At 44.2% G+C, this 24,996-nt stretch overlaps 1 protein-coding gene across 3 annotated transcripts in view; it reads right to left on the bottom strand.

Moving 5' to 3' along the window:
- Positions 1-4,671, bottom strand: part of OSBPL6 (oxysterol binding protein like 6) — a 247,104-nt gene extending 242,433 nt beyond the window's left edge. For all 3 annotated transcript variants that reach the window (XM_074967668.1, XM_074967670.1, XM_074967671.1), the window contains exon 1: positions 4,369-4,671. The gene's annotated coding sequence lies outside the window, so the exon portion shown is untranslated. The remainder of the gene's footprint in view (positions 1-4,368) is intronic.
- Positions 4,672-24,996: the final 20,325 nt, after the last annotated feature.

Below are 24,996 nucleotides of genomic sequence, written 5' to 3'. Positions count from 1 at the left end.
GCAAAATATGCTCAACCAAAGAAAGAGGTTGAGTACACTCATTCTATTATTGCAGAGGGTAGGAATCTTTTTAAGTAAGTGAGGCAAATCAAATTCAGATAAAAGAACCACAACCCCTTAGGAACTTTAGGGGAAAATACCCAAGAGAACCTTTAGGGAACAAGAGGTGAATCCCGCATATCAGAATAGCATCCCCCTCAACTTCATCTCCAAGAACAACCATCTCTCCCCGCTCCAGTAGGGCAGCAGACTTCAAAGTTAGCAGACAACAAGTACACAGGACACGTATGAAAAATGGGCTCTGCAGGAATTCCAGGATACCACCCCTAATCTTTCATAATGATCTTTTGGAAAAAGGTGTCTAGAAAACATTAAAATTCAGGAGAGAGAGGAATGCTAAAACAATTTATCCCCTTCTCCGTATATAAGGCAAGTCCCCTGATCAGGGCAGGCTTAGTCCACACAACAGTAGAAACATTTTAACAAGTTGAGCTGCATCCAGTTTCCCTACCCATGTCCCACTGCAAATCTGATACAGATGGTAGAAGAGCACAGGAATATTGAACCAGACAGCTAGCCTTCCACAGAGAAACAATCCCTAGTGAGATAAAGATGTTCCGTGGAGCTAAAAGCACAGACACGTAGAAACCTTAAGCCATATATAACAGAATTATTTGAGAAAACCTTCTACACACCCAAGAATTGAAGCTGAAGGCACCCTGAGAAACCAAAGATGAAGCCTCCCCCAAACCTAGAAACCAATCTGAAGTGAATCAGAAGCCCTCACTCCCCAAGAAATCTGAAGGTACTGAAGCAAATAACCAGTCTCCCAAGAGTGGTTATAGAACTTTCTCTATACAAATACACCAAGATTAAGAAACTAAAGGAAAGTGAATTAGGTACAATTAGCATTATGAATGTATTCTGCCTTCATCTGACATCAAGCACTAGCACTGGAGTAAGGAAGTGGCCATGGAGATTAGCAATGCTGTCTTTAGGGGAAAACTCGTGAAAAGAAGGGGCAAGGCTTCCTATGTTGCCGGACTATAACATTAGAATGCTCTTCCCTTTAATAAATACCACAGTTCAGTGTGGTATCCTATCAGGGAGAAACTAAAGAATTGTATTTCCTTTTTAGTTGAGGTTAGTTGGTAGGGAATATTCATTATAATTAGGTGTGACGGGTTATTAAGTTTACTTTTACATAAGTTCTAGTATTTGTCTGTGGACAAAGTTGTATTTTTAAAAGATTCTGAAATGTTTTATTATATACTCTGTTAAGCAGAGCTCTTCAGGTATCAGCATCCAAAATTAAAATGTATTTCTACAGGAACAGATGAGCAACGGTCTACCATGGTACAACCATTCCTAAGCTTAAAGAAGATAAAAGGAATGGAGCCAAGATAAAAATCAGAAGTCTAGAAAAGTTGTATCAGAACCTTTGAGCATCAGAGGACTGAAGAAAAAAGTCAGTTCCAAGAGGCAACTGAGCACAAAAGGCCAAATGGTAAATGAGGCAGCCAACACCATAAAGAGCCAGGAGTGTGCTAAGGAAACTGGTGAAAGCTTGGAGAGATACTGAGAGGAGAGAAAGAGTTTTTTCCGACTACAGTAGAATCTTCAGAGTTACGAATACCAGTGTTGACCAGTCAACCACACAGCTCATCTGGAACTGGAGCTATGAAATCAGGCAGCAGCAGAGACCAAAAATATATATAGAGAGAGAGTACAGTACTGTGTTAAATGTAAACTATTACAAAAAGGGTAATTTTAAAAAAGATTTGACAAGGTAGGAAACTGTATCTACTTGTTTCATTTAAATTAAGATGGTTAAAAGTAGCATTTTCCTTCTGCATAGTAAAGTTTTAAAGCTGTATTAAATCAACATTCAGCTGTAAACTTTTGAAAGAACTACCATAACGTTTTGCTCAGTTACAAAACACCTCCATTCCCGAGGTGTTCGTAACCGAGGTTCTACTGTACAGTACTTTTCAACCACAAGTACTATATTATGTCCCAATTATGTATTCACCGGGGAAAATTTTTTTTCAGATATATCTTTACCATTTATCTATATTGGAAAGATGTTGATTAAAAATATATTCTAAAGAAATATGCAAATACTAAACCTCATACTTGATACTTAAATCAATACAAATGTATGTAATTTATTTAAAATGGATATGAGAGAAGTAGTAAGTCTTCTGCCTCTGTCAACTTTAATAAATGAAAAGAAAAAACTCTGGTCATTAATTCTTCAAGTAACACTAAATTGGACTTCACCATTTCATCTTATTGAATTTCTGAAATATTACAGTTGTTTCAGATTATATTAGCCACCTTTGGGTAACCTCTAAAAGTCAAGGTCATGTTATTTACATAAAGATTAAAAGTTTAATTGTGGTAGGTATGGATATAAGAACAAAGGCTAGTTATTATATATGATAAATATTACAATCCAACCAGGACTACATTGTAAAGAAAATACAATATATTTGATGAGACTTTAATCTTTGAGCCAGTGTCATCTTGAAAGTTACTCATCTAGTGAATAGAAAATCTGTTAGTCATGCAGTGAAATAAACTAGTTCCATTAAAACTCAGCTATGGATATTTGGAGAACAAATTTAATCAGTTTCTTGCACTTTAAGTAATAAATAATTTAGAGTATACACTAGTAGCAGAAGAAGAATATTCTCTATTTTTTTAAAAGCCTACCTAAGCAGGATTTTTCTCTTTAGTCCTCCAGTGAGGTTCATGAATATTTCTGAACCAATATGTTAACATACACAAGTTACACTGCAGTTTGTTGTTCGACCTTGGAAACCTAATTCACTTTGAGAAGCACAGCAAGGTCTTCTGTTTCACTGGTTATTAGTCCATAATATCTGCATTGCTGTTTTATTTGATAGGAATATCAACAGTGCAGACTTCCAGAATGCTGAAGTGGTTATAAAATATAACTGAAGGGGGGACAGTGACAAAACCCAGGTCAGATGATCATGTTAAGCATTAGAACTTTAGGGGTTGGGGGAGTGATTTCCAAAACACAGTTTTAAATAATCTGCACAAACTCAAGAAGCTTGTTATGCTCTTGTAGCACTCCTCACAAATTAAAAATACAGGGCATTCTTTTACTTTTGGGAACCAGTTGGGAAAAAATGAAAAGGTACTGTCTGTAATAGTGTAGCAACTTCCTGAGTAAAATTTCATTTACAATTCATGTTAACAAAAGCCACACACAATTTATGAAGAAACATTTTAAATGGCTCTGCCTCATTTCCACTGAGTCAGTTATATAATATCATGCCCTACTGCCAGTTCCAGATGTTTAAGCTTCATCTAGAGGTTTATCCCAGCCATTGTTACAGTACCATACCACAACTTTTAAAACATCCATATCCAGCTTCTTTTATTAGATACAAGCATAGCATCTTTCTTCATTCCTAGCTTTGCTGGTGGTATAGTGCATGCAGTGAGAAAACTTGCTCTATGCAGGAAACATATCTTGACTGCAATGCAAACACTATTCCTATCATCATCATCCTTTCCAGCATCAGCTGGGAAATGCAAACATATCATCCTGCGTGAGTGTGTGTAGGCACCCCACCAACAGAAACTGGGAAAGTCAGGCGTTAGCCATTGTAATGTATCTATCTCCCACCAGTTTGAAACAGACCTGCCCCTATGTACATGAGTGATTGTGTGTTTGCCCCAACCAATGCCAAATGGAAAACACAGGCATGCCCTTGGCTGTCTGTGTGGCACTCTCAGTCTTCAGTGTGAGCTGAGAAATTCAACCATTTGTGTGTGTGTGCTCTGTACATGCAGCCACGGCCTGTATGTGTGCACGCGCATGTCTGCCCGTCCGCCCCAGTCTGAGCCGGCAAATGCAGCCTGGGCCCCATCTCTGCGTCTCTCTGTCCCAGTATGTGCTGATAAAAAAAAAAAAAAAAGCATCCATGGCCCCCTCTGTTGTGCGCATCATGCCAGAAGGCGACAATGCAGAACTTCAGAGGCTAGGTCACCTGGATCCCGCGTAGATTTTTTGTTGAAGTCCAGGCAATGAAGCTCACCGGCTCCTTTCCGCTTTTCCGGTAACATGCATCAGTTATTCTCCATCCAGCTGCAATTCCCGGCCAGTCTGACGTCGACTGGGGTGGGGGAGGAGGACTGCTGCTGCAGCATCCCCTTACCTCAGGCGCACCCTCCTGCTCCCCCTAGGCTATGCAGTCACCTGAAATGTGCGCCCGCCCGCCCGCCATGCCCCCCGGCCCCTCCGCGCGCACACACCCAGCCCCTGGCCGAGGAGCCCCGGCCGGCGCGCTGTGCTGGCTGCAGCCCCCGCTGCCCATTGCAGGCACCCACCTGGTAGCGCGGCGCGCTGGAGTCGCTGCAGCCGGGGGATGCCGGCGGCGGGCTGGCTGAGGATGGGTCCCCTCACGCACGGAGAGGCTGGGGTCGGGGGGTCCCCTCCCTTGAGCTGTGTGCAGGGCGGGTGCTGCTGCAGCGGGCTCCTCCGCCGGGCCGTGCTCGCCGACTGCCGGGTGTCTCTGCCTCCCTGCACAGGACAGCGGAGAGGCGGGTTGGGCTCTGCCAAGACGCGGACGCCTGGAGTGCGGCGGCCACGGAGCGGGATTCAGAGCCAAGCCCTTCTCCCTGCCCAGCGGGCGGGAGGCGCGGCCAATTCGGTGACCCTGCCCCCGCCCAGCCTGCAGCCCAGCAGCGGGGGAGGCGCAGGCCGCGCAAGGAGGAGGCAGCAGCGGCCTGCCCCGGCCGGCGGACAGGCCTGGACGCGTGCAAGCGGCGTGGTAGGCTGAGACACGGCAAGGCTCGGCTCCTGCCCTGGCAGCTGTTCCTGCCGGGGTGCGGGGTAATGGCTGGTAACCACAATAGTCAGAGCGCTTCACTCCTCTGTGGGCGCACTTACAGCCCCACCGCGGTGTTTTACAGCCCTGCAGCATATTCCCCCTTCAGCCACAGCTAGACCAGTCCAAAGCGCCTTTACACTTCACTGCCTCCACACTAGGGGTGGTTGTGCCCCTTCAATGGCACCGGCCTAGTGATAGCGATACAGTGCAGACTAGGCCTGATCCTAGTTAGCTCCAGCACAGACCAGACCACTGCAGCCACAAAGGCCCTTCAAATGAACGATGCTCAACACAGATACCAGGGTTAATCACAGGGATTCATAGAATATCAGGGTTGGAAGGGACCTCAGGAGGTCATCTAGTCCAACCCCCTACTCAAGCAGGGCCAACCCCAACTAAATCATCCCAGCCAGGGCTTTCTCAAGCCTGACCTTAAAAACGTCTCAGGAAGGAGATTCCACCACCTTCCTAGGGAACTCATTCCACCCTCCTAGTGAAAACGTTTTTTCCTAATATCCAGCCTTAACCTCCCCGGCTGCAACTTGAGACCATTGCTCCTTGTTCTGTCACCTGCTACCATTGAGAACAGCCTAGATCCATCCTCTTTGGAACCCCCTTTCAGGTAGTTGAAAGCAGCTTTCAAATCCCCCCTCATTCTTCTCTTCTGCACACAAAATAATCCCAGTTCCTTCAGCCTCTCCTCATAAATCATGTGCTGCATCCCCCTAATCATGTTTGTTGCCCTCCGCTGGATGTTTTCCAATTTTTCCACATCCTTCTTGTAGTGTGGGGCCCAAAACTGGACACAGTACTCCAGATGAGGCCTCACCAATGCCAAATAGAGGTGAATGATCACATCCCTCGATCTGCTGGCAATGTTCCTACTTATACAGCCCAATGCCCAATCTGTTAGCCTTCTTGGCAACAAGGGCACACTGTTGACTCATATCCAGCTTCTCGTCCACTGTGACCCCTAGGTCCTTTTCTGCAGAACTACTGCCTAGCCACTCGATCTCTAGTCTGTAGCAGTGCATGGGGTTCTTCCATCCTAAGTGCAGGACTCTGCACTTGAACCTCATCAGATTTCTTTTGGCCTAATACTCTAATTTATCTAGGTCCCTCTGTATCCTATCCCTACCCTCCAACATATCTACTACTCCTCCCACTTTAGTGTCATCTGCAAACTTGCTGAGGGTGCAATCCACACCATCCTCCGTATCATTAATGAAGATATTGAACAAAACCGGCCCAAGGACTGACCCTTGGGGCACTCTCCTTGATACTGGCCGCCAACTAGACATGGAGCCATTGATCACTACTCGTTGAGCCCGATGATTTAGCCAGCTTTCTATCCACCTTATAGTCCATTCATCCAGCCCATACTTCTTTAAACTTGCTGGCAAGAATACTGTGGGAGACCATATCAAAAGCTTTGCTAAAGTCAAGGAATAACACATCCACTGCTTTCCCCTCATCCACAGAGCCACTTACTTCATCATAGAAGGCAATTAGGTTAGTCAGGCATGACTTGCCCTTGATGAATCCATGCTGACTGTTCCTGATCACTTTCCTCTCCTCTAAGTGCTTCAAAATTGATTCCTTGAGGACCTGCTCCATGATTTTTCCAGGGACTGAGGTGAGGCTGACTGGCCTGTAGTTTCCAGGATCCTCCTCCTTCTCTTTTTTAAAGATGAGCACTACATTAGCCTTTTTCCAGTCATCCAGGACTGTCATAAACATACAGCTAAGGGTAGCATAAAATCCCTCCTTTACCTGTAAAGGGTTAAGAAGCTCCGATAACCTGGTTGGCACCTGACCAAAAGGACCAATAATGGGAGAAAATACTTTCAGATCTGTGGGGGAAGGTTTTTGTTTTGTGTTTCTTTGTGGTCTCTCCGGGTCAGCGAGGAACCAGGGCAGGGAAAATACGTCTCCTAAAGCCATACCTGAACTAAGCATCTAAAATTACAAATTGTAAGTAATAGGAAGGAAATACATTAGATTATCTTTTGTTTTAGCTTGTGAATTTTCCCTGTGCTAAGAGGGAGGTTTATCCTTGTTTTTTGTAACTTTGAAGTTTTGCCTAGAGGGGAATCCTCTATGTTTTAAATCTTATTACCCTGTAAAATTACCTTCCATCCTGATTTTACAGAGGTGTTTCTTTTACTTTTTTTTCCTTTATAATAAAGTTCTGTTTTTTAATAATCTGATTAGTTTTTAGTGTCCTAAAAACCCAAGGGTCTGGTCTGTGCTCATCTTGTTTATCTATCTGGTTGGTAGATTATTCTCAAGCCTCCCCAGGAAAGGGGGCGAAGGGGCTTGGGGGAATATTTTGGGGAAACAGGAACTCCAAGTGGTCCTTTTCCTGAATCTTTGTCTAACTCACTTGGTGGTGGCAGCAGTACTCATCCAAGGACAGGGAAGGATTTTTGCCTTGGGGAAGTTTTTAACCTAAGCTGGTAGAAATAAGCTTAGGGGCTCTTCCATGCAGGTCCCCACACCTGTACCCCAGAGTTCAGAGTGGGGAGGGAACCATGACAGGGACCTCCCTCGATAGCCAGGAGTTTTCAAAAATAATGGCCAATGGCTCTGCAATCACATCCTGTCAACTCCTTTAGCACCCTCCGATGCAGTGCATCCGGCCCCATGGACTTGTGCTTGTCCAGCTTTTCTAAATAGTCCTGAACTACTTCTTTCTCACAGAGGGCTGGTCACCTCCTCCCCATACTGTGCTACCCACTGCAGTTGTCTGGGAGCTGACCTTGTTCGTGAAGACAGAGGCAAAAAAAGCATTGAGTACATTAGCTTTTTCCACATCCTCTGTCACTAGGTTGCCTTCCACATTCAGTAAGGGGCCCACACTTTCCTCGACTTTCTTCTTGTTGCTAACATACCTGTAGAAACCCTTTTTGTTACTCTTAACATCCCTTGCTAGTTGCAACTCCAATTGTGATTTGGCCTTCCTGATTTCACTCCTGCATGTCAGAGCAATATCTTTATACTCCTCCCTGGTCATTTGTCTAAGCTTCCATTTCTTGTAAGCTTCTTTGTGTTTAAGATCAGCAAGGATTTCACTGTTAAGCCAAGCTGGTCGCCTGACATATTTACTATTCTTTCTATACATCAGGATGGTTTGTCCCTGTAACCTCATTAAGGATTCTTTAAAATACAGCCAGCTCTTCTGGACTCCTTTCCCCCTCATGTTATTCTCCCAGGGGATCCTGCCCAGCAGATCCCTGAGGGAGTCAAAGTTTGGTTTTCTGAGTCCAGGGTCCATATTCTGCTGCTCTCTTTTCTTCCTTTTGTCAGGATCCTGAACTCGACCATCTCATGGTCACTGCCTCCCAGGTTCCCATCCACTTTTGCTCCCCCTACGAATTCTTCCCCATTTGTGAGCAGCAGGTCAAAAAGAGCTCTGCCCCTAGTTGGTTCCTCCAACACTTGCACCAGGAAATTGTCCCCTACACTTTCCAAAAACTTCCTGGATTGTCTGTGCACCACTGTATTGCTCTCCCAGCAGAAATCACAGTGAGTTAAGTCCCCCATGAGAACCAGGGCCTGTGATCTAGTAACTTCTGTTAGTTGCCTGAAGAAAGTTGCCCACCTTATCCCCCTGGTCTGGTGGTCTATAGCTGACTCCCACCATGACATGACTTTGTTGCTCACACTTCTAAACTTAATCCAGAGAGACTCAGGTTTTTCTGCAGTTTCATACTGGAGCTCTGAGCAGTCATACTGCTCTCTTATATACAGTGTAACTCCCCCACCTTTTCTGCCCTGCCTGTCCTTCCTGAACAGTTTATATCCATCCATGACAGTACTCCAGTCATGTGAGTTTTTCCACAAAGTCTCTATTATTCCAATCACATCACAATTCCTTGACTGTGCCAGGACTTCCAGTTCTCCCTGCTTGTTTCCCAGGCTTCTTGCATTTGTGTATAGGCACTTAAGATAACTCTCTGATTTTCCTGCTTTCTCAGTATGAGGCAGGAGTCCTCCCCTCTTGTGCTCTCCTGCTTGTGCTTCCTCCTGGTATCCCACTTCCCCACTTACTTCAGGGCTTTGGTCTCCTTCCTCCGGGGAACCTAGTTTAAAGCCCTCCTCACTAGGTTAGCCAGCCTGCTTGCGAAGATGTTCTTCCCTCTCTTTGTTGGGTGGGGCCAGTCTCTGCCTAGCTATCTTTCTTCTTGGAACACCATCCCATGGTCAAAGACATCAGGAATGGTAACATACAAAAGCCAGTAGGAGAACACTTCAATCTCCCTGGACGTTCTATAACAGATTTAAAAGTAGCCATACTTCAACAAAAAAACTTCAAAAACAGACTTCAAAAAGAAACTGTAGAGCTACAAGTCATTTGCAAATTTAACACCATTAATTTGGGCTTGAATGGGAACTGAAGTGGCTGGCTCACTGCAAAAAGCAATTTTCCCTCTCTTGGTATTGACACCTCCACATCAATTATTGGGAGTGACACCCACCCTTACTGAACTGGCCCTGTCAACAATGGTTTTCCACTTGTAAGGTAACTCCCTCCTCTTCATGTACCAGTATATCTATGCCTGTATCTGTAATTTTCACTCCATGCATCTGAAGAAGTGAGTTTTTTACCCATGAAACTTATGCCCAAATAATTCTGTTAGGCTTTAAAGTGCCACCAGATTCCTCATTGTTTCAGCTGGGAAAGACACCTACTAGACTCAGAAGTAACCCTAACACTGTTAGCCCCCACTGCGGTCCTTATGGTGATTTGTGTTGTCACGGGGAGGATAATAGATTGTAACCTCAAATACTTGATAGTTTACTTACCTCAGGTTCCCCAACCCTTCTCTTGTAGCCTGCTTCAGTGGATCATCATGCTACCTCCCTGGCTACTGTGCTGGTCTCCAAGTAGCTCAAGGTCAACAACCTACACATCTGGGTTTGCCCACTCCTTATCCATAAACTAGATTCTGGGTGTCCCATGCCCTGCTGTCTGGCTCAATGGAACAGTGCAGGCAGTAGGTGCTTTAACTTGACTACCCCTGTGAGGAAACCTTGAGGGCAAGATGGAGCTATAGACAAGTTCCAGCAGGGCAGGGAGCCAGAAAACAAAATGCTAGGCTATAGTAAAATGGCAAATTCTATGTCAAAAATGTTGAATTATGCATCTTAGAAAATCGCCACATTCCATAACTGTGAACCGTGGAGGGCACAGAGCTCTGTTTGAGATGAATGGGGAAATTCACACATCTTAAAACTGTTGTTTCAGGCTGTCTGCAGACTCAGGTGGGCTGTACTGCATTAATTTATAATCTGTTCACATTTGTTGTTATCTCCACAACCATAAGAGCCAGAAAAATATTTTTTTGTTTTGTTTTTTAATTAAAACTCATATTCTGGAGCATAATGGTGCTGCCAGGAGTGAATTTCATTGCAAATTCCATGGCTGTGAATGCACAGGGCCTTGCCTATTTTCCTATTTCAGCAGGCCCTAGAGCAGCCCCCTTCACCTAGTCCCTCCCGTGCTCCTTCTGGGATCGGCATCTCAGAACCCATTCTTTAGTCCCTCAGCTGAACCTGCAAGTCTTATTGTGAATTCAAGTGAAGAAAGTCAGTGAAATTAACACAAATATTTTTGTTCTATTTTCTCCTTTCAACATTTGAGGTTGGAAGAATGTTAAGCAGGATTGTTGCGGGGGAAGGTTGTGGGAGGAGAAGTTAATCAAAGAAAGAAGATAGAAGAATACTCAGCACTTGTGATTAGTCATAATTAGGAAAGTAACTTTGTCATGTAAAATCTAAGAAAAACCACAGATAGGCCAAGGGAAGGTAATGGAATTATTCATAGTTTTTTTCCCCCCAGCAGGAATGAGTGTGGAGGCAGGGAGATATGGAACCAGCAGCATCATTTCTAACTCTCAACCGCCTCCCCACTACCATTTCTAGTCCCAACAAGGGAACTAGTCGTACAAAGAAACTAAAGCAAACTGTATTGTAAATTGGCTGAATTTACAACCTTCCCTCTGAATGCTGACTTCTCTAATGATCTTGAATCAGTCTCATGGGAGCTGCTCTGCACACAGTTTTTGTACTGATTTAACAATGCCAAAAAACAAACAACTCATTTTTATAAAAATGATAGTTATTAACATCTTGTGATCCAGCAAGTATATAAAATAAGGCGCACGCGCGCACACACACACACACCCTTCTCAGACTTAGGGTACATCTACACTGCAATGTAAGCCCAAGATTCAAACTCAGGTTCAAGCATAACCCCCCTTTCCAACTACACACAAGTCGCACTAACCCAGGGCTCAGATCCAGGGTCCCAAAACTCCAAGGGATGAAGGGTCAGAGCCTGAGTCAAGCCAGGACCCAGGGTTCAGGCCCTAATTGCTTTGCAGTGTAGATGTAGCCCAACTGGACTCATGCTCTGGAAGTCCATTACAATTATCCCACCATCCCATTGGCTGACTTTCTTTGTCCTCTGGACAATCAATTTTGGTGGACAGTCGAGTTTTCATGCATTGCATCACAAAGGACTAGAGTGGCCACATTTTAGAAGGGTGCTAGGGATATATGGGTGGTTGGACTTGGACACACATAATGCAGAGTAGACACTGGAGCCCCATATTGGGACCCAGGGTTCAACAATTCCTAACCTCAGGTTACAAACAAGTGCAGACACTCAAGCTGTACGTTAATAAACACAGGGTCTTCTAACTCAAGTTCTACTAAACCTGGGCTTACATTGCAGTGTAGACATACTCTTAGAGGACTTGTCTACACAAAATTTTTGTTCTGATGCAACCATTAGTGTAGATACAGTTATACAAACATTATCAGTTTATATATAGCTTATTTCAGAGAGTGATATAAATATCTTCTATCAGTATAACTGCATCCTCAGTAGAAGATTACACCAATTTAACTGTGTTGGTTTAGAAATCAAAGTAGTTTAGAAACTAATGTAATTAAATCAGCACAAAAACTAGGTATAACCAGCCTTAAACAACCCTATAAACTACTTGAAAATCTGGCTGGTGGTTACCTGATGTCATAAGGATGTATTTTTAATGAGGTTTTCTGCTTATAATTCAAGACACCATCTGCAAAGGTTTAAATAAATTATCTGCATTCTTATCTCAAGATTCTAACATCTGAAACAAGGAAAACTATACTCTATGTATTGTCCATACAGGAATATGACTTGAGACTCTAAACATCCTGAAAAAACGGTTACCTACCTTTTGTAACTGTTGTTCTTCGAGATTTGTTGCTCATGTCCATTCCATTGTAGGTGTGTGCACGCCCACGTGCGCAGTTGTCAGAGACTTTTGCCTTAGTGGTATCCATAGGGACGGGCATGGCGCCCCCTGGAGTGCCGCGCTCATGGCGCAGCATATCAGGCGCCGCCATCCCTGCGCCCTCTCAGTTCCTTCTTGCTGACAACTCCGAGAGGGCACAGGGATGGCGGCGCCTGATATGCTGCGCCATGAGCGCGGCACTCCAGGGGGCGCCATGCCCGTCCCTATGGATACCACTAAGGCAAAAGTCTCTGACAACTGCGCACGTGGGCGTGCACACACCTACAATGGAATGGACATGAGCAACAAATCTCGAAGAACAACAGTTACAAAAGGTAGGTAACCATTCTTTCTTCTTCGAGTGCTTGCTCATGTCAATTCCATTATAGGTGACTCACAAGCAGAATCCCTGGTGTCGGGCTCAGAGTTCACAGCTTTGCAGTTTGGAGCACTGCTCTGCTGAAGCCAGCGTCATCTCGAGCTTCACATAATATGAAGCAAACGTATGGACAGATGACCAGGTTGCAGCCCAACAAATTTCCTGGATTGTCACCTGCGCAAGAAAAGCTGCAGAGGAAGCTTGCACCCTAGTTGAGTGAGCCGTCATGACTGCTGGTAGGGGCATCTTCGCCAGCTCACAGCAGTAGCAGATGCAGGCTGTGATCCAGGACAAGAGTCTCTGGGCTGACACTGCGCAACCTTTCATCCTGTCAGCTACAGCCACGAACAACTGTATTGACTTAAGGAACAACTTTGTTCTATTAATGTAGAAGGCCAGCACCCGCCTGACGTCCAGGGTATTCAGCCTGTGCCCCTCATCCATCTCATGAGGTTTCAGACATAGGACCGGTAAGTAGATATCTTGGCTCATGTGGAACTGGGAAATAACCTTGTGTAGAAAGGCCAGGTGCAGACGCAGTTGGACCTTATCCATATAGAGGACCACGTAAGGGGGCTCAGACATGAGCACCCTGATCTCCGACACCCGACGGGCCGAAGTTATAGCAACCAAGGAGGAGACCTTCCAGGAGAGAAGCAAAAGGGAACAGGATTCCAAGGGCTCGAAGGGTGAGCCCCATGAGCTTTGAGGTCCCAAGGGGAGACCGGGTCCCTGATATGTGGGTAAAGGCACTCCAGCCCCTTCAAGAACCATGCCATCATGGGATGAGCAAAGACCGACCTGCCCTGAAATAGAGGGTGGAACATAGAAATGGCTGCCAGGTGAACCTTGACCAAAGACAATGACAAGCCCTGGACCGAGGCCTCCTCTGCACGAATGAGCCGATCCGAGGCCCAACGTGTGAAGTGTTTCCACTTCGCCACGTAGGTAGCCCTGGTGGAGGGTTTCCTGCTTCCCAACAGAACCCACTGGAAAGCGGAGCACTGCTGTTCCTCCCCACTCAGCCACGCAGCCAAGTGCGGCGCTGTGAGGTTAGGGGGCAGTAGGCTGCTGTGGTTCTGGGACAGCAGATCCAGTCGAAGAGGCAGCTGCAGCGGGGTGGCTGCTGACAGGCTCAGCAGCATGCTAAACCAGTGTCGCTGAGGCCACACTGGGGCAATGAGGATGATCATTGCGCTGTCTTGCTTCACCTTGAGCAGGACCCTATGGATCAACAGCTCCGGCGGAAAGGCATACATCAACGCTCCCGACCATGGAATCAGGAAGGCATCTGACAAGGAGCCCTTGTCCCTGCCCTGTAGAGAGCAGAACACGTGGCACTTCCTGTTCTGCCAAGACGCGAACAGGTCTACATGGGGAGCCCCCACCTGTGGAAGATTAGGCTAGCCACTTCCAGATGGAGCGACCACTTGCGGCGAGATGAGAAGCACCTGCTGAGGCGATCTGCCAGGACGTTCCTGGTTCTGGGCAGATGGACCACTACAAGGAAGATGTTGTGCTGTACACAGAAGTCCCAGAGGCGCAGAGCTTCCTGACAAAGGCTTGAGAACCTAGCACTACCCTGCCTGTTGATGTAATACATCATGGCCGTATTGTACATCAGGACCTGTACCACCTTCTCCTTCAGATGGGGTAAGAAAGCCTGGCAAGCCAGGTGAACCACTCTGAGTTCCCTGACGTTGATGTTCAGGGCTAGGTCATGTTGCAGCCAACTCCCCTGAGACCAGGGTGAGCGAAGGAGATGGGGCCACGAAGGGAACCCCTCGCAGCATCAACTCGGGGTTCCGCCATCAGTCCAAAGACTGTAGGACATGGCTCGGCACCGTGACCACTCGGTCCAGGGGGTGCCTGCTGGGAATGTAAACTGAGGTCAGCCATGTTTGCAGGGGCCTCATGGAGCCAGGCATGACTGACCACATATGTACACACAGCCACGTGGCCCAATAGCTGCAGGTATGTACGGGCCGTGGTGAGCAAGTGGGCCCCTATGTGGGAGATTAAGTCCACCATGGCCTGAAACCATGCCTCTGGAAGGAAGGTCTTGGCTCACGTGGAGTTGAGAACTGCCCCTATAAACTCTATGTGTTGCACTGGTGTTAACATGGACTTCTCCACATTTATCAACAGGCCCAGGCTGAGACAGGTGGAGAAAACCAGATGGAGGCTTCTTTTCACCCACTCCAGAGATCTGTCCTTGGTGAGCCAGTAGTCAAGATACGGGAACAGGTCGACCCCACGTCACCTGAGGTAAGCCACGACTGGCGTCATGCACTTGGTGAACACCCTTGGATCCGACGATAGGCCAAAAGGGAGCACTGTGAACTGCAAATGGCATCCTCCCACTATAAAAACGGAGGAAATGCCTGTGTCCTGGGAATATGGAAACATGGAAATAAGTGTCCTTCAAGTTGAGAGCAGCATACCAGTTTCCCGGATCCAGGAAGGAATGATGGAGGCCAGGGAAACCATATGGAACCTCAACTTTTAGACTTATTGAGGCAACGCAGGTCCACAATGGGTCCGAGGCAACCCTTTGGCCTTCTGGGTTAGGAAATAACAGGAATAGAAACTTCTTCCGTGCATGTCCCGAGGAACCTCCTCCACCGCCACCAGGCACAGGAGCTTTTCGACCTTCTGAACAAGGAGTTACAAATACGGCACTTCTCCTTGACGTGCGATTCACCCAAGCACTTGAGACAGCTGCCGTGGGGATCACTAACAGGCATAGGCCTGCTACAGTCCATGCAAGGTTTGAACCCGGAGGACCAGGGCATGCCTTGTCTGGGGCAAAGTCCCCTAGGGACTCTGTCAACTAACTACAACTATCTAACTACAAAGAAACAAATAAAACTATTTACAAAGCCCTAAGGCTGAAGAGCTCTTAACAAGGCAAGAACAACCACTAACCACTTGCGAAGCCAGGAAGAGAGGTGCTCTGACCAACCACCACAGGTGGTAAGAAGGAACTGAGAGGGTGCAGGGATGGTGGCACCTGACATACTATGCACCATGAGCGCGGCACTCCAGGGGGCACCATGGCTATCCCTATGGATACCACTAAGGCAAAAGTCTGACGACTACACACATGGGCATGTGCACACCTACAGTGGAATCAACATGCGCAAGCACTTGAAGAAGAACAACAGTTCTAAGGGAAATGTCAATTTCTCCCATTCCTCTCAAGCTTATAATTTAAAAAAACCCTTAAAATTTAACATTATTAACTCTTCACTTGCTGATCACTTTAGTAAAAATGTTGAGTTACACTGGGATTGTGGGCATGTTTTCCAAAGCATAGCTGTAAAATATAATGTAATTGTCCATGCAAAGACAATATCTGCATGGGTAGACCATAGGATGTTAACTGTTTCCAGCAACAGATGTCTGCAGACCAAAATTAAAAGTGAGCCCTGTCTCTATCAGGCCTGGGATGCCTCCTGTTGCCCATCCTTTGTCTCCCCTCATTGCAGCCACCCTGTCTTAGCTGCAGCTCCTTTAAAGCACATCAGCACCACTCCACACTTCAGCGAGAAGGAAAGTTTGTGTCATTCTTGAGTAAAGTGCTTGCTTCCCATCCACATGCTAGGGACCTGTAATGGTCTTCATTCAGGGTCTGGTTGGGAAGTGTGGCCTAGTGGTCATGGCCACAACCCCAGACTGCCAAAGGGGTTGTGGAAAGGGGAGCCCAGGTCCTCCCACTCCACCAGGCTCTGACCCCAGGGCCCTTTGGGCTACCAGTAGCCTGGCAACCAAGATTACTTAAGGCTATCCTCCCTGGGCCTCTTTCTCTTGTCTCCCCTCTTGGGGTCACCTCAGTCCAAGACCTTTGCCTGGTGGGAAAATCCAAATCACAAGGAAGCAAAAGGGAGTGGCCACTGTCCAGGGCCACAGGATACTTTCCTCTCTGCGTGCCTCTGCAGAGGGTCCTCCCTTTCCTCATGGAGTGCCCCTTTGGGCAGCTGCATCAGAGCCTTTAGGTTTCCCCTCTGCTCTGCTGGAGCTGTGGTTTGCAGGTCTGCTCATCTTCAGCACTGCTCCCCAATTGAGCTAATTCGCTGCCTTTTAATTCCTCCAGCAGATGGAGCATTTGCTGCAAGTGTGGTGAGGCAGAACTGGCTGAGCACAAAATGAACCTTTAAGCCCTTGTTGCTCAGTGTGGGGGTTGTACACCCCATCACAGGACCAACCATATATAGGGATGTTAGAAAGTACTACAGAGTAAAATACTTCAGATATGCTACAAAAAATATATATCCTAAAACTGAGATTCTGTGCTGTTTGCCTCTGGTATTATCCATTGTATTTTCTTTTGGTTTATATCTTTGTTTGGCATCCATTGTCCCTTATGTGAAACAGAGTCAAGTCCCAGGTTCTTAGAGACAAGGTTTTACTGGAGGTTTTGCAGAGTACTCCTTTTCAAGGTATGCAACACTGTGAGGTCACACCAGCAGTAACAACTCTGAGATGTTGAAAGGATGGGAAAAAAAAAAGGCAGAAAACAGAGCATAAAGTGGCAATGATTTCAGCAGAGTGAGAATTCAGCAGCCTGAGTCACAGGAAACTAACTGGTAGAACCTGATCACCCAGATTCTCTGCTTTACCCTGTATCTGCTGGATACAAGATGCAGAAGGAGGGCCACAAAAGAATCTGTTGTAGTTCGATGAAGTGAGCTGTAGCTCACGAAAGCTCATGCTCAAATAAACTGGTTAGTCTCTAAGGTGCCACAAGTACTCCTTTTCTTTTTGCGAATACAGACTAAACACGGCTGCTACTCTGAAACCTGTTGTAGTTCTGTGTCAGCCTCTTGTTGTTTCAGGGACCCTGGCATCTGCTCAAAGTACATATGCTGGCTCCAGCCCCAAAGAGGCCATCTGCCATCAGACTCCCCCATTCTAGCTGGGGAGAGCCAACCAACTGGTTTCCAGTCCCTTTGGGCCAGATCTCAATAGACAGAAGATGGTATTTCTGAAATTCTAGAATCAACTTCATTCTGCACTGCACTATAGGTGGAAATCCATTGTCTTTCTGTCAATGACATCTTACCACAAGCATAATCTGAAAACACTGGAGACCTTCACATTCTCTGTAAATTCATTGCTTTGATGTACAACACTGAATTTCCCCAAATTCTTCTTGATAAATTAAAGGGGATCTATCCCCTGAGCCATTTCCTTAGGTGGTCTAAAGCTCTTCTTGGGCCCCCAAAAAGGGCTTAATGGGCCTTAATATTAGATCTTTGAAACTAGTGCTGAGACTCACCTTGTCCCTTCTGATACCTGTACCCTCTAGATCTCAGGTTATAGAAGGTTTGAATCTGTGCCTGTCCCCTTGTAAGATGACTGTCATCACTAAGGCTTTCTCTGTTTGGCAGAAGATAAAGAGGATTTTTTTGAAGATCTAAAATCTTTAGGGATAGTTTTAATGACCTAAAAATAACTTGCTTCAAGAGAAGGGAAGGGCAATGAGAGAACTTGACTGGAAAGATGTTTAATCTCAACCTGAGCCAGTGGTCTCTTCTAGGAAGCACATTACTTGCAATAGTTAGCAGCCTCACACACACAGAGTTGCTTAAATGAAGTAATCTTCCCACTTGTTTACCTTTCTAGAGAAATATTCACAGGTTCCTAGATCATCTAGGAGTTCTTTGAACCTCAAACGAGCTCAAAGGATGAGACCCTTAGAAGCTGCTTCAAATTGCTTGTGTAAGGCAGGATCAATGTTCCTTAATGCTAGGGTCTGACAAGGAGGCATTACTCTCCCAGAGAGCAGCAGATTTCCTGAAGCAGAAAGGGACCAGAGAGTCAAATAAGAAGCATGAACTTCATGATTCTGCTCTATCTTTGGGGAGCTTGTAAGAGCTTCAAGAAGGATCTGGAGTAGAAGAATTTACATTTAAGAGAAACCAAATACATCTTGCCCTAACAATAGTTGATGAAAAAGTCTTAACATTAACATTTAATTATCTTATCCCAGAGCTGATTTACCTGAAAAGTCCAAGCAAAACATCTGTAAAAAATTACCATTAGATCATTCACAGTTCCAAAAATACCTTCCTTTTAATCTGTCTTTTTTTCATTCTTAACTGTGTCCACTAAGTCCCGATCAGAATTTTTTGCTGGTTAAGTTTGACTCTGAGATCATACATGTGTAAATTTATTCATGTTTTCACATATCTCTTTCCACCCACTGCCATGTCTGTGCTCCAAGCATTTCTTATATCCTCTATTGAGCATTTCAGTGGCATTAAAAGGAAGCTGTATGGATACTGTTTGAGATATTAGCAAGAATGAACAAACAAGGGTTCCTAAATTCTCTCAAAGACTGGTCCATATCTTCGTAGAACAATTCCTTCATGGATCATTTCATTTCTCATTCACTATCACACGGATCACCTTCCAATCCAACTACAATTGGATAACATCCCTGTAGCAATTATGGCAATTGATTCTGCATAAAATTAAGGAGTAAAGTATTTATTGTATTTTTTTTCCATGAATTTTAATGTAATTTAGTAGTGGAAACTAAGAGAAAAGGTAGCATCATGTGACCAGCCAACTCTTTATAGTTCATGGATCAAAGCTTGAGAAATTCTGGTGTAGGTGGTCTCAGGAAGGTGATAGTGTATTCCTAAATCAATGCCCAATATCCAATAACTAATTATTCACCCATCTCAGATGCAAATATTGAGTTATAAAGTATTATTTAACTTTTTTCTCCCTAGGCTAACAGATTCTTTGAGCTGTGAGAATGACACACATACCAGTCTTAAAAGACTAGATAAACATATGACTCTTGCAGATCCATTGTGACCAGATATTATTTTTGAGATTCTATTTTTGAAAGGTAAGCTCAGATCACCACAGTTTCAAGGAACGATGAACCAATATTTAGTTTTTCTTGTATTCTGGCAAGATTTATAGTCACAAAAAGCAGATTTTCTTACACACTACCCTCATTTTATTACATTTATTCCATTAGGTTTAATTAAATAGGTTCCAAATTATCTATGATTTTGTTATTTAGAGCTATGATTTAATATTCAGATTTATCATTTTTTTCAGAATCCAGTTTAATTTCCATAGAAAAAAGAGCATATTTATACTTGTAACCAACTTTACTAGTTACCTGAAATGTTTCCAAACTCTTCCTTTTTGTTGAATGTTGACAGTATTGTTTTGTTTATTTCTCAGCAATGTTATTTACATTCATATTTTAGGCATCTTCTCACTGACTTGTATGTTTGTTTCTATTGTTTGTGGCAATCACCAAAGGTTTCATTAGTAGATCCAACAAATATTGGGACACTGGTAACCCTATTGAGATGAAAACATGCATGGTATATTTAAAATGATCTTCTGTATATTTAATTTGTTTCACATCTTCCACTCTTTTGGATAAATGTACTACTACAACTTCTGCATGTGTTGAGACATGAGTATGCAAAAGTTATCTGGTTCATTCATACCATAGTTTATAAATTGGAAAACTGTTTTCCAGTTTAGCTGTTTTAATATAAAATCCATGTTTTAATACAATATATAGTTCAAGTCAGCAGTTTCACCACCTACAAAATAAATGATTTATACATATTGAAATGTAATTGTCCAGCTCTTAATGACATTTATAATACACCAAGGCCAGAATGGCTGTCTCACCTCCACACGCAACTGCTTTGCAGCTTCCCTTTAAAGCATTTATAACTGGAGTGTATGAAAGAGCAGTTAAATACTAGGCTTGGCTGACTTTTATGTACATATAATTCTCTACAATTAAGTCAGTTGATCCCTGATTTCCTTTTATTTTGTCTTCCACTATGCTAGTGATCAGAATTCAGACATTTGGAATTTTTTTTTATTTATTTTTTAGGTATTTGGATATCAAGCTGATTTCCACAATACTTGATTCTAGTTTGTAACTTGAGCTACTCCTGCTGCATTTGTCCCTGCCAGAATTTGAGGTTGTGGGCATGACATCTAATCCACCTGTAATGTACGTTGTGCCAATGTACTAAATACAACCCAGGCTGGGGGATGGGACTAGTGTTCACTGGGGAAGGAACAAAATCGTCACAAAGTAAGGACCGAGGAACGAGATTTTACTATGCCTAACATAAACAGCTCCCTACTTCGGATATACTAAAGCATCCACAAAAGGTGATGCTGCCATAATTTTTAATTATGCACATATGAAAAGCACACTCTACAAGATTTCATGATTTGTAAGACAGCTCCTCTTATAGTTGCAGACTCAAAAATGGAACGGGAAAAGAGAATGGAAAAGATGTCAAAGAATAGAGCTTGGATTTACTGAAGGCTCTGAGTCATAAACCTGGGTGATTTGCCAATGGCAGGGTCCACCCCAAATGCTTTTTCAGTAAATAAATACAGCCCAGCAGAATTTGATTCCAAAAAAACACAACACCTTCTCTATCATTTCCTTTAAGTTTTGTTCCTTCCCTACCACCCCTGCATTTCCCAATATCTGAACTGACTCTTTTTGAGGAAGCAGCTCATGTCTCTGACTGATAAAAGGCACTGATTAGATTGCCCCATACAAGCAGGCAAATGACTGACAGACACATGGGATGGGTTTAAATGAAAGGCCACAACTTTATTAATTATACGTCGGGGAGGGGCAGTACATCGCCTGTCCCAGCTCTCACAAAGCAGGCAGGGCCTTTACCATGAACCACACAGTAACTTGGAGTAGACCCACCCCTTACCCCACATAAGGGAGGTGGACAGACAGAGGCCACAAGGCTGGGGGTGGGGTGGGAAATCTCAGTCCATGAAGACTTCAAGCTCCTACCCCCGCCCCCCAAGAGCACAAGGTCCAACTGCACAATCCCAGTCTCATTTACCTCTGGGAGCTGGCCATTTTAGCCTTTCCCCCCTCTGGATAACAGCTGCAAATAGCAAGTTAGCTATCATACCAGCATTATATGAACCTCAATTTCTATTGCTTCCAACCCACCTGTGCTACCAGGAAGCTGACTCTGGATCATGGGGCTAAAAATCAGGGCCGGCTCTAGGTTTTTTGCTGCCCCAAGCAAAAAATTTGCTGCCCCAAGAGCAACTGCCACCCAAACAAAAAAAAAAGGGTGGCCAGAAAGCCGCCACCCCTGGAAATGTGCCGCCCCAAGCACGTGCTTGCTTTGCTGGTGCCTGGAGCTGGTCCTGCTAAAAATAGCAATGTAGACATTCAGACTTGGGCTGGAGCCTTGGCTCTGAAATCCTCCCCCTCACAGGGTCGTAGAGCCTGGGCCTGAATGTCTACATCCCCCATTTTTAACCCCACAGCCTGCATCCCTTAAGTTCAAGTCAATTCATCTGGGCTCTGAGACTTGGTGCTGCGGACATCCTTAGGATACATCTACATTGCAATAAAAAATAAACAACAACCCAGGACACGGCTGCAGTTGGTCTGGGTCAGCTTACTCAAGCTTGCAGTGCTATAAAATTGCAGTGTAGATGATCGGGCTAGGAGTGGAGCCCAGGCTCTGAGACCCCATGAGTGGTGGTTTCAAAGCCTGGGTTCCAGCACAAGCCCGCACCTTTACACCACAATTTTGTAGCCCAGCAGCCCAAACCCAAGTCAGGCGAGCCAGGCTCTGAGACTTGGTGCGGTGGGTTTTTATTGCAGTGTACACATACCCAAAAAAGGCTTATGCAAAGCCCTGCCTTAGCTCAACTAGGCATTGGGGATGGTGAGTGAGGGGATGCCCACAGCAGCCAATCAGATAACCCCATCTTCCTTTACCCAGCCAATGCCAAAGCAGAGAACCATGGGCGCGCGGGCATGGGGGGGAGGGAGACACAGGGTGGTGGCTACCTTTCCCCCTGCACATTCATTTGGACATCTCTCATTTCCTGCTGTCCAGTCAAAGGTCTTCCCCACTAAAGGCAGTGAGAGAGCATTGTCTCAAAATTTCTCTCTACCTCTTCTGTACCTCTCTTTACTTTCCACTTTTCCCTCCCTCTCGTTTCTCTCCCTCTCTTGCTCACTCTGGTCCTCTTCTATCTTATTTAAACTCTTGTCCCCATCATCCCTTTTCTGCTCATTCTCATTCTAGTCTCTTTACATTGCTATTTAGTCTTTTGAGATTGCTGTCATGAAACATAATAGCGTGCTTTTTTTATTCATGTGTCACCTAACAAGATCTCATTCCAGGTGGGAGTAGAATTATTTTCTAAAAGTAATTTACTCAAATTATTCTTTTATGAGAGTTATGAGAAGCCATCCCAGAACTTCAAAGAAGTTCAGAAACTGAAGAAACCCCACTTAATTGTTACTATTTGTGGATATTTTTGCAAATCAAGCAGCTAATTTGCTACCAGTGTACCAGAGAGATTCCCCAGAAATGAGTCAACTAAGTTAATTCATTTATATAGTTGACCTTAACTTTTGTAAACAAAGATAGATGAACTCATATTTCAAGTGAAATAAAAGAAGCTACTAGGAAAAGAACTGCAATGGAGTTAAAAAATAAATGTATATGGAATAGCTACAAGTAAATCACTGTGGATTTAAAATAATGAAGCAACATTTGTTTTTCAAAAAACACATAAGTTATTGTTAAAACAATAGTGGACCCTATGAGTCTGCCAAGAGTCTCTTGGTATAAAGAGACAAAATGATTTTATGTAGTCAGTTGCCTGTAGAAACTGTTCTAGATTTTCAAATGCAATGTCCCTTGTGAAGTGACTAGTACTGTGCACAGCCTGGGTATCAGTGACCTCTGCTGGAGTTACGAGGGAGCTCCTTATAGTAATATAGCCACACTCTAGTAAAAATTGAAGTGAACGTTCCATTATAAAACCCTCTTTTCAACCCTTCTTAACTTTCCAAAAAGCTTACCTTTCAAATGAACATGTCTCGTACTAAATTATGAACATTTCTGGAAAGTTTGAACAGAATCTTTGATAAGATTTTTTAAAGGTTTACATATGAAGTTAGCAAGTTTAGAAAATACAGAAAATAATATACAGGATATTTTCAGTTAACAACTTAAATGCATTTAATTAAATGTGAGCTGGTCAAATATGCACCACATTATGCATATTCACAGCTATCCACCTCAGGACCTTCCATGAACATTTATCTAAAACGTTTCTTATTTGAGAATTTATTTAATACAGGCTCAATTCTACACCATTGACATCAATGGAGGTATTGCAATTTACATCAATGGGAGCAGAAACAGGCCTCATATGTTATTTCAACAGAACTCTACTTTTCTCGGAAAGTGTGTTTCTGGTGTATATTAAAGGGCACAACTGCCCTTCAGCACTCTCTGCTAGCCAGAGGTTGCCCTGCAGCATCCTGCCTCACTTTCCCCTTCTGTTTGGGAAGCTCTTAGAAAGTCCAGATATTCAAAATATTCCCATTTTGGGGTCCAATTTATTAAGCTTAGCACAGAGTCTTTCAAAACAGAAATCAAACCTGTAGTCTTCACCCAGTCTCAAACTGGACACAGCCCCTCCTCCCTCAAAGTATGTCTTCCTATTCACCCAGCACTTCTTACCTGGGATTTGGTCTTCATTACAGGTCTCCTACCCCACTGAGGTGTTCCCGTCTCTCCCCTCAATTCAGTACTCCACAGGAGCCTTCTTACTCTCTGCAATGTCTACAGGCGCTCACCAACACTCAGCTGCTGCTGCCTCCCCCTTTATAAGGCTCAAGGGCCTTCCCTTAATCAGTCACAGGTGTACTGAACCCTGCTCCCTCTTAAAGGGGCCAGTCACCCTGTGACAGTGTGTAGTTGTAGCTTTGTCTCTTTTTAAAATGTTATCTACTTTTGAAATGCTGGGGTTTCTTCCCCCCACATTCCTCATTTCCCCCCATCCTTCTTCAGCTGGAAGAGAATTAATACAATCCATACACACTGCAATGAACTGTTGACCTTATTAAATTTCCCCTGTGTGCATGTAGACTATTCTATAATGCTTTATGACAACAAACAAAGCACTGTTTTGATTAATGACCTCTCCTGAGAACGGAGCCATGTAAGAGTCCAGGATATAAGATCACTTTGCACCTGCTGGATAGAAGTTGTTACATTATATCTTGAAAGTATGAATAGTGTATGCCTACCATGGAAAATCGTCCAGTACAATTTTTTTAAACAAAACCTATCTTATGTAAATATTTTAGTAATCATCCATATGAAAAGTGTGCAGTTTCGTGGAAGAAGTGAGCAAATGAAACATTAAAATAGATTATAATCTTATTACTTCATAAAATTACTTTTCAAAGTTTATTGGACAGATTTGACTTTTAGGACCTTTTTAATATGCCCTGTTCATTGTTTTCTGACAATACTAATAAAAAAATAAACAGGTTTTCCCATAAATCCCTAATGAAAGATATAAACCCAGTAAGAGCAATTTTACAAGCAAACACATTCCTTGGGGTGAGATCACTGTAATTGCT

The sequence above is a fragment of the Natator depressus genome, chromosome 11 (genome assembly GCF_965152275.1).
Source record: "Natator depressus isolate rNatDep1 chromosome 11, rNatDep2.hap1, whole genome shotgun sequence".
NCBI classification, from domain to species: Eukaryota; Metazoa; Chordata; order Testudines; family Cheloniidae; genus Natator; species Natator depressus.
Note: the sequence above shows the minus strand (reverse complement) of the source record. Positions and strands in the feature narration are given on the sequence as shown.